Below are 8,199 nucleotides of genomic sequence, written 5' to 3'. Positions count from 1 at the left end.
AGTAGAGAAACCAAATTAAACTGTTTGCATTATATATGCTTCATGTTTTTGTGGAGGGTTTTTTTGAGATAAGAGTTACAAACAGAAATGTTTAAGGTTCTTAAGCGAGAAGTTAGTGGAAAATCACTTGTTCATATACTGACCTTTACTCATTGTGATTTGTCAGACTGAACAGGACTTTGGACACTTTGCATTCTCTTCCTTCATTCAGACAATGCTTTTTACCGCAAATTACAACGTAACTTAACTCCTTAGGGGTGGGGGAATTTCTTCCTTTCTCATAGGGAATGATCATTTGCTTATATTCTGAAAGCAAAGACATGCCTCTTCCAAGACTCTATATAACATTACAGTACTTTTAAAATCATTAAATTAATTAGTTTACTCAATTAGCTTATTAACTTATTAACTTAATGACCAATGTTATTTTTGTTGTTTTCTACATATATTTCCAATCTTTTCTTCTGAATCTCCCTGGGCCCTCAAAACAATGATGATCAACAAGTTCTGTTCCTGTGTCACTCTCCACTTCCTGTGTCATCTTCTGTGTTTGCTTTTGCAGGGCAAGGTGTTTCCTTCCCTCTCTCTGCAACAGCCACCTTTCCCTGTCATCAGGCCATCCTCAGCTTTCCTTTGGTCAGAAGGGGTAACATCCATGTTTATGTCTCTCTGTATTCACTACCATGTATAATTGTGCCATGTTCTCTTTCATTTGTCACTTGTGCCACTCCTTATCAAGCAAGGAGTCTTGATCTTTTCAATCTTGCTTCACACGGGAGTTTCATATGCTCCTAATTAGTTTGAAAGATCTGACTGACAAGCAGAGAAGTTATAGGATGGCCAAGCTTATGTTTTACTTTAAACTGCTGCTGTGTTGTAAAACAGCTGATTCATGAGCATCTGAGCTGACCGTGCACCGTCGGTGCTACAGACAGATAGAGATGATAACTTTGTCAGTCAGCCGATATTATTCCATCTCTGTGTGTCAAGCAGAGCCCTGATTCATATCTCTAAATGTCTTTTACATTTCTTGCGTAGTTTTGAGATGGAGAGGCCTGAACTGAACACAGCCATCCTAGGGCAGGCATTTACTCTTTGCTCTGAGATGAAATATCTCTGATATGAACGCCAGCATTGTATCTAATTTTTAATCACAGCTGAAAAATGAGTAGATACCTTCAGAGATACCTCCACAAATGACTGTCTTGATTGCTTCCTGAATATAGTCTCTGAACGCATGCTTAATGTCCTGAGTTTCATATCAGAGACAATTCATCTCAGAGCAAAGAGTAAATTCAGAAGCTCCAAGTTATATTTTTCCTTTCCCAAGCCCACCAAAGTAGCTTTGGTGCAGACTTCAGACATTTGATAAGAATCTCAATTACCTAAGGAAGTCTGTAACTGACCAGGAAATACAAACAATTTCCTATTGTCTGGCAACAAGTTAATTTGCCAGATCGGAGTTCCACCTCTTTTCAGGCTGAAGTGTCACTAATTGGTACACTTCAGAAAGGCCACACAAAATCCTGAGGATAATTACTGCTGCACTGATATTATCTTCAGTAGTAACCTCTGGAAAGGCAGCAGTGTTACCCATCTGACATTTCTAAATTGTAGATCCTTACTGTAAGCCCTATGTGATAAAGTGTATAGCCTGAGTAAACTCACAGAACTGCTCTATTCTGAGGTTTAAAAATGACGATTTTTTAAAAAATCACTAAATGCAGGAAGTGGCAGGTTTTTTATTCTTGGGCAAAGTCCAACTGTGCTAATTTCCACTACTCAGAAAAAGACTATATTAAAATGAATGAAATTATAATATCTACCTATTTTAAAATATCATTATTATTATCAAGAGCAATAATAATATAATTTTATGTTGATAGATGTCCAAGCAGTTTCCTGACTAAATACTTTATTACAGAAAGCTTTGAGAATAAGGACTGATAACTAGACAGTGACAAGTCATACAAGATTATTGTAGTTGACAAAAAAAATTTGGAATCCCCCCCCAAAACTGAGTTAAAATTAATTTCAGATGAAAGTTGTATATCTGAAAGCCTAGAAGAGTGTTGTCAAAATATGCAAGACCCCCTTGCTCTGCCCCTTTAGGCAGAATAAACAGATTTTTTTTTTTTTTCCTCCAGTTACTATAGAGTAGAGTAGTAGTCCTCACTGGGAAACTATTTATTTAAAAATAATTTTAAATTTGGAGTGGAGAAGGTATTTTCTCAGGGTTGATTTTTTTCATGATGAATGCATGAATATTCTGTCATTAGCAGTATCAGTATGCATAAGTAGATCTTTAAATTCTTGATATTCATAGGGCCATTAAATGCTCAATTAGCATTAGCTGTTACTTATTTCTTCTAAAGATCAAAACCAATGCTTTAACCACATGAGACTAACACTAGCCGTCCCCCCTGCCCCAACCATAAACTGTTTTCTTATCACCCTTTCTTCATAGAAAAGATTGATGAAAATTATGCCAGTAGCATGGTATAGGAACTTAGTGTAGTATGCAAGGAAGTACTTTTCAAACTTGCAGAACTGTTTCTTTACAAGGGATATTAGAATTCTGAATTTTGGATTGCTGTATTCAATTATTTGGAATAGATCAAATATTTAACAAAAAAAACCCCAAACTAAACAGTAGATACCTGTATCCAGTAAATTCCCTAAGACTATCTCACATGAATATTCATTTCAGTAATAAACCCCATAATTAATTGTTTCACCCTGTCCTGGTTTCAGCTGGGATAGAGTTAACTGTCTTCCTAGTAGCTGGTACAGTGCTATGTTTTGAGTTCAGTATGCGAAGAATGTTGATAACACTGATGTTTTCAGTTGTTGCTCAGTAGTGTTTAGACTAATGTCAAGGATTTTTCAGCTTCTCATGCCCAGCCAGCGAGAAAGCTGGAGGGGCACAAGAAGTTGGCACAGGACACAGCCAGGGCACCTGACCCAAACTGGCCAACGGTGTATTCCATACCATGTGACGTCCCATCCAGTATAGGAACGGGGAAGTGGGGGCAGGGATTCGCCGCTCGGGGACTGGCTGGGTGTCGGTCGGCGGGTGGTGAGCAATTGCACTGCACATCATTTGTACATTCCAATCCTTTCATTATTGCTGTTGTCATTTTATTAGTGTTATCATTATCATTATTAGTTTCTTCTTTTCTGTTCTATTAAACCGTTCTTATCTCAACCCACGGGTTTTGCTTCTTTTCCCGATTTTCTCCCCCATCCCACTGGGTGGGGGGGGAGTGAGTGAGCGGCTGCGTGGTGTTTAGTTGCTGGCTGGGGTTAAACCACGACACACCCCAACCATATTGCTCTTTGAGACCACTGTGACTGATATATATCTTACTACAAAATTTTTCATCAAGATCAGGATTGTTCCATTGGTAGCATCAGTGGAAGTTTGTCATCTTTGAAATTCCTTCCTGTAAGAGAAGAGAAGTAAGTACAACATTTTCTTTTTCAAGAAGCTTAAAATACAACATTGAAACAAAAGTAAAGAAGAAATCATTTATTATATGAAAAAAAAAAGCAAGAAAAGTCAAGACATCCTGCTTTCCATGAAAAAGCCCATATTGAAGTTATAAATACACATGGCCAATTTTCACTACAAATCCATGTACCAAAACAATGTACATCTCTGAATTAATCTTATTTACATTTGAATATGGCTTGAATGTACTTCACTAGACATCATGTGAAGATAGGCTGAGAAACTTACTTTGCTGACTAACTGAAAGTTTTCAGGTACTCAGTTGATTATATTAAAATCTGGCAAAGATTCTACAGTACCTACTTGCAAAGTTTAAGCGTAGGACAGTGCCCTGGTTTCAACTGGGATAGAGTTAATATTCTTCCTAGTAGCTGGTACAGTGTGGTTTGGATTTAGTGTGAGAACAATGTTGATAACACACCGATGTTTTAGTTGTTGCTAAGTAGCACTTATCCTAACTTAAGGATTTTTCAGTTTCCCATGCTCTGCCAGCGAGGAGGTGCACACGAAGCTGGGAGGGAGCATGGCCAGGACAGCTGACTCGAACTAGCCAAAGGGATATTTCATACCATAAAACGTCATGCTCAGTATATAAACTGGAGGGAGTTGGCTGGGGGGACACTGATCGCTGCTCAGGGACTGGCTGGGCATCGGTCAGCGGGTAGTGAGCAATTGCATTGTGCATCACTTCTATTTCTTTGAGTTTATTTCTCTCTCTTTTTTTATCTTCCTTTTCATTACTATTACTACTACTACTACTATTACTTTTATTAATATTATTATCATTATTATTATAATGATATTTTATTTCAATTATTAAACTGTTCTTATCTCAACCCATGAGTTTTACTTTATTTTTTTTTCTGATTCTCCTCCCCATGCCACTAGGGGGGAGGACTGAGTGAGCAGCTGCATGGTGCTTAGTTGCCAGCTGGGGTTAAACCACGACAGACAGCTTGATAATTAATCAGTTTGTCCAGATTGATTCAGCCCGTGATTAAGCAATACTATGACCTCAGGCTGGGAAAGCTCAGATCCATGCTGAAAGGCAAAAGGAAACTATTATGAAAGTCTGAGAAACCTGACATAGTGTGTCTAGGAAATGATAGCAGTCTTTAGAGAATTAAGCTCCCTAAAATGAATGGCTCTTGAAAGGTCATTAGTCCTCAAGCTCTTACAACAAAGAAAAACAGTATACACAAATCAATGGAAGAATCAGTAGTCTATTACTGTCCTCTTGTATTCCAGGAGTGCAACAAGAACTGAAAATGAATACAATGAAGATCCTGACATCAAACTTTCAATTACAGTTTAAATCTCCATCTCTAGCCTGTTCATGAAACTTTTTTGCCAGAAATATTGTGCTAATATTCTTAATCACTTTCTGTCTCGAGGTAGATGCTGAGACAGGGTAGGTTAAGTGTGGATAACAGGTCTGTAAAGAGAATGAGGAGAGGAACATTAATTTTCTCATGTTACCTTTTGTTATATTTTTTCCCAGTTTCTTCTGCCTCTAGCACTGTTAGTATTTCACCTGGACTCCATCAGATGGACAAACAGTATTTTGTAGTCATGAAGCACTGGAAGGCTCAAAGCTGTTTGTTTGCTAAGGACAGGTATCAACTGGCAGCTTTGGGGAGAAACACACATGCTGTGAGGACAGGGTTGGATTTCTCTATTCGTCACAACTATTGGATATTTCATCTGTCTCTCCTTTATAACTCCTAAAGCTCAATCCCCACCCACATCAGTTGCAGGAGAACTGGAAATACTGCAGGGTTTCGTGTTACTTTCTGGAAAAAAATACGCTTTCCACCTCTTCTGGCAAGGCTACCCCCCTAAAAAGTACACTAGTGAAATAATTAAAATAGAATATTTTGCTTCTCATAATGCAAAAGCAAGCTTGGCTTTAGAAGAAGGAGGGGTTTTATTATTTTTTAATGGGACATATCAGTAACACTGTAAAATTTCAGTTTTCCCAGCAACAGAATCAATGGAGTATTATATCTAAAATCTTTTGAATTCTCTAAATGTACCAAGTGATTCATGTAAGTCATTTTAGATGGCAAACTACTGCAGAATCGCCTTCCTGAAAAGTTCATAATGCCAGCCTTACTCCCTCTCCAGTTATTGAATTCTTCCATAAGAGATATGAAAACACAAAGATAGTGTCAAAAAATAGTGGTTGTATAGGAAGTTATTGCCAACCAATCCATTACTGAAGCATGTGTGTAGAAGAAACTATTACTCCATCCCATCTCGTAGGAAAGTGAAAAGATTTTCCACACACTGAGGCAACCTTGAACATACATGAATCATCAATATTATTTGCAATTAAACGTATCAAATGAAGTACACTTGACCACACATTCAACAGTTATTACAAACCAGGACACTAATTCTTTGCACTTAATTGTCCATTCCCACCACATAACATACTTAGTTGTAAATTCTTTGAAGTGCAATGACTTCTTTTAGTAGCTTTACTGCAATTCAATTTTAATTTGCTTTTTATGTAGCATCTTTGATACAATGTATCTTGAATTGTGTGATAGTAAGGTAAAAATAATGAGAACACTTTTCAGAGTTGCACACCACTACTCCCATTTTAGAGCAGTAAGGCAAAATGATATATGGACATAAGCTAGAGGAAAAAAGAAAATGAATGTATATTTTAAATCAGAAAAAAAAGCAACATTCAACTACAACTCCATTAGCTTTCATCTTTCCTTCATTAAATGCTTTTGGAAAGGCATCTTATAAAAGAATAACACTCAGAAATGCTTGTACTGCTCAGAAAAAGGAAGACACTTCATATTTCATGAAGCTAATTATTTTGTTCCTGGTTTCATTCTGTGTAGGAGACAACAAGGAAGGCCTGTAGATGAAGTTGAATTGCTAACTTCACCATCTTTCAGGCAAGGATGTCAGAACATTTTTCTTACATGGGCTAGAAACTTCAGGGCTTTGTAACTTAGATGATGATGTAATTATTTATATTCTGTGGTGTGATAATGACCTTTGTTAAAGCAGCCCAGGTCATGAAGTCATGTCAAGAGTCCAGCAGGCATTGTGTTTCAAGCAGGAATGAAGCCTTTGAGACCTGCAGGAGGCTGCTGGTAGAAACTCGCAACAAGGTACAGACTTGCAGAAAGTGCAGGGAAAGGATGAAACATGCCATTTGAGATTATGCTTACCACCACTTCAGCATCCTGGTCCACTATGTCTAAAGACCATTTGGAAAGTGGAAGGGAGGAAATTCAGGAAAATGGAACTTTTAAGGGAAGCCCAGTTTTATTTGAACAAATCCTAGGGGATGAAATTCATCCTTGTGTGGACAGGTTTAAAACTTTCCTAAGTACCTAAGTCCACTTGGTTTCAATCAGATTAGAAATCAAGAAGATATCTAAGATGCCTAACAACTTGAAAAAAAACTTTCCTTTCACCATTCTGACAAGTATAGGGGTTTTTGGTTTTTTTTGAGGAGCTGATCAGCTTCTACCCTGGCCAATCAATTGTTACTCTCATGTTGGGTCACCAAAATTCTGACAGCCCTTTAAAAAAAGGAGGAGGAGAAAAAGAACATAGAGAAGTAGCTGTGTTCCAATGCAGGCCATAGTTACAAGCAGTGTTACTTACTAAGCAACAGATTGTATAGGTGCTTTTATACACTCTGAGGGCTCCTCAAGTTCAGAGAATGCCGTCTAGGAAAGAAAGAGTTAAACCATGTAAGTTTTTAATTGCATACAGTTTCTTAACTAGACTGCTAAGTAGCACAAGGCACACCCTACACATCCGCAACTCAAAGTTATAAACAAACAACAACAAATCAATGAACAAATCAAATTAACAACATCATCAAATTAATCAGCTTTCTATGCTGGTAAAATATCAAATGCATCAACAATTCCTTGTAATGTCTATGCAATATATCTTCCACCTCATCCCCCAAAGTTGGCTGACTCATTCAGTAGTCAGTCCAAAAAAAATGACTGGGGAAAGGCAGTCGCCTGCCAAATGACACACTTCAGATCAAAATAGATAGATGGTACAGGGAAGGTCACATCCCTTTTCGGCTGAAGGGACAGCAGCTCTTGTGCTAAGCAGTCTTCCCAAAATAGAGGCTGCTAGTTACTAACCAGTCTTTCATGCCACCTGCCAACCCAATACATAATTTCCAGGAAACATTCTGGTGTTACATGGTATTTACCACTTAAAATAAAAAAACTTTGACTCCTAGGCTATGAAATATGCATGTGCAGTCCTTGTTTGACCTAGGGCCAATTCAAGTATCCAGTGAACTGCTCCACCAACATTAGCCTCAAATAAATTACCTGTGCATAGAAGATTTATCATGGACTTCCTACCAACTATTTTCTGGCATTAAAAACAAGTGCAATAATCCTGAAAGGAATAGTATTGCCAGAAATGAACAACACAGAACCACACTGAATCAACATACCCATTATTAATGAAGACATTGTTACAACTTCCATGTTTTCAATCAGCTTCAGGAAGATGCTACATGTCTAGAAATCTGTAATACTGATAGACTGAAGAACTTAAGTTTTGTTGATATAAAATACTCAATGATCGTGTTAGTAAATTCTGATTTAAAATCCTACTGCAGTGGTTAGGGGTGTAGAAACACAGATTCCTTTATCTGTTATAGTGGGGTGCCCTGC

The 8,199-nt window shown here is 37.7% G+C and overlaps 1 long non-coding RNA gene across 1 annotated transcript; it reads right to left on the bottom strand.

Moving 5' to 3' along the window:
* Window positions 1-388: 388 nt before the first annotated feature.
* LOC128148361 (uncharacterized) lies at window positions 389-7,222 on the bottom strand. The gene is made up of 3 exons (XR_008237269.1): window positions 7,154-7,222; window positions 3,329-3,446; window positions 389-2,744 (listed from the first exon to the last, which is right to left on the bottom strand). It is a non-coding gene; the product is annotated as an uncharacterized LOC128148361 (long non-coding RNA).
* Between the last annotated feature and the right edge of the window lie 977 nt (window positions 7,223-8,199).

The sequence above is a fragment of the Harpia harpyja genome, chromosome 11 (genome assembly GCF_026419915.1).
Source record: "Harpia harpyja isolate bHarHar1 chromosome 11, bHarHar1 primary haplotype, whole genome shotgun sequence".
NCBI classification, from domain to species: Eukaryota; Metazoa; Chordata; class Aves; order Accipitriformes; family Accipitridae; genus Harpia; species Harpia harpyja.
Note: the sequence above shows the minus strand (reverse complement) of the source record. Positions and strands in the feature narration are given on the sequence as shown.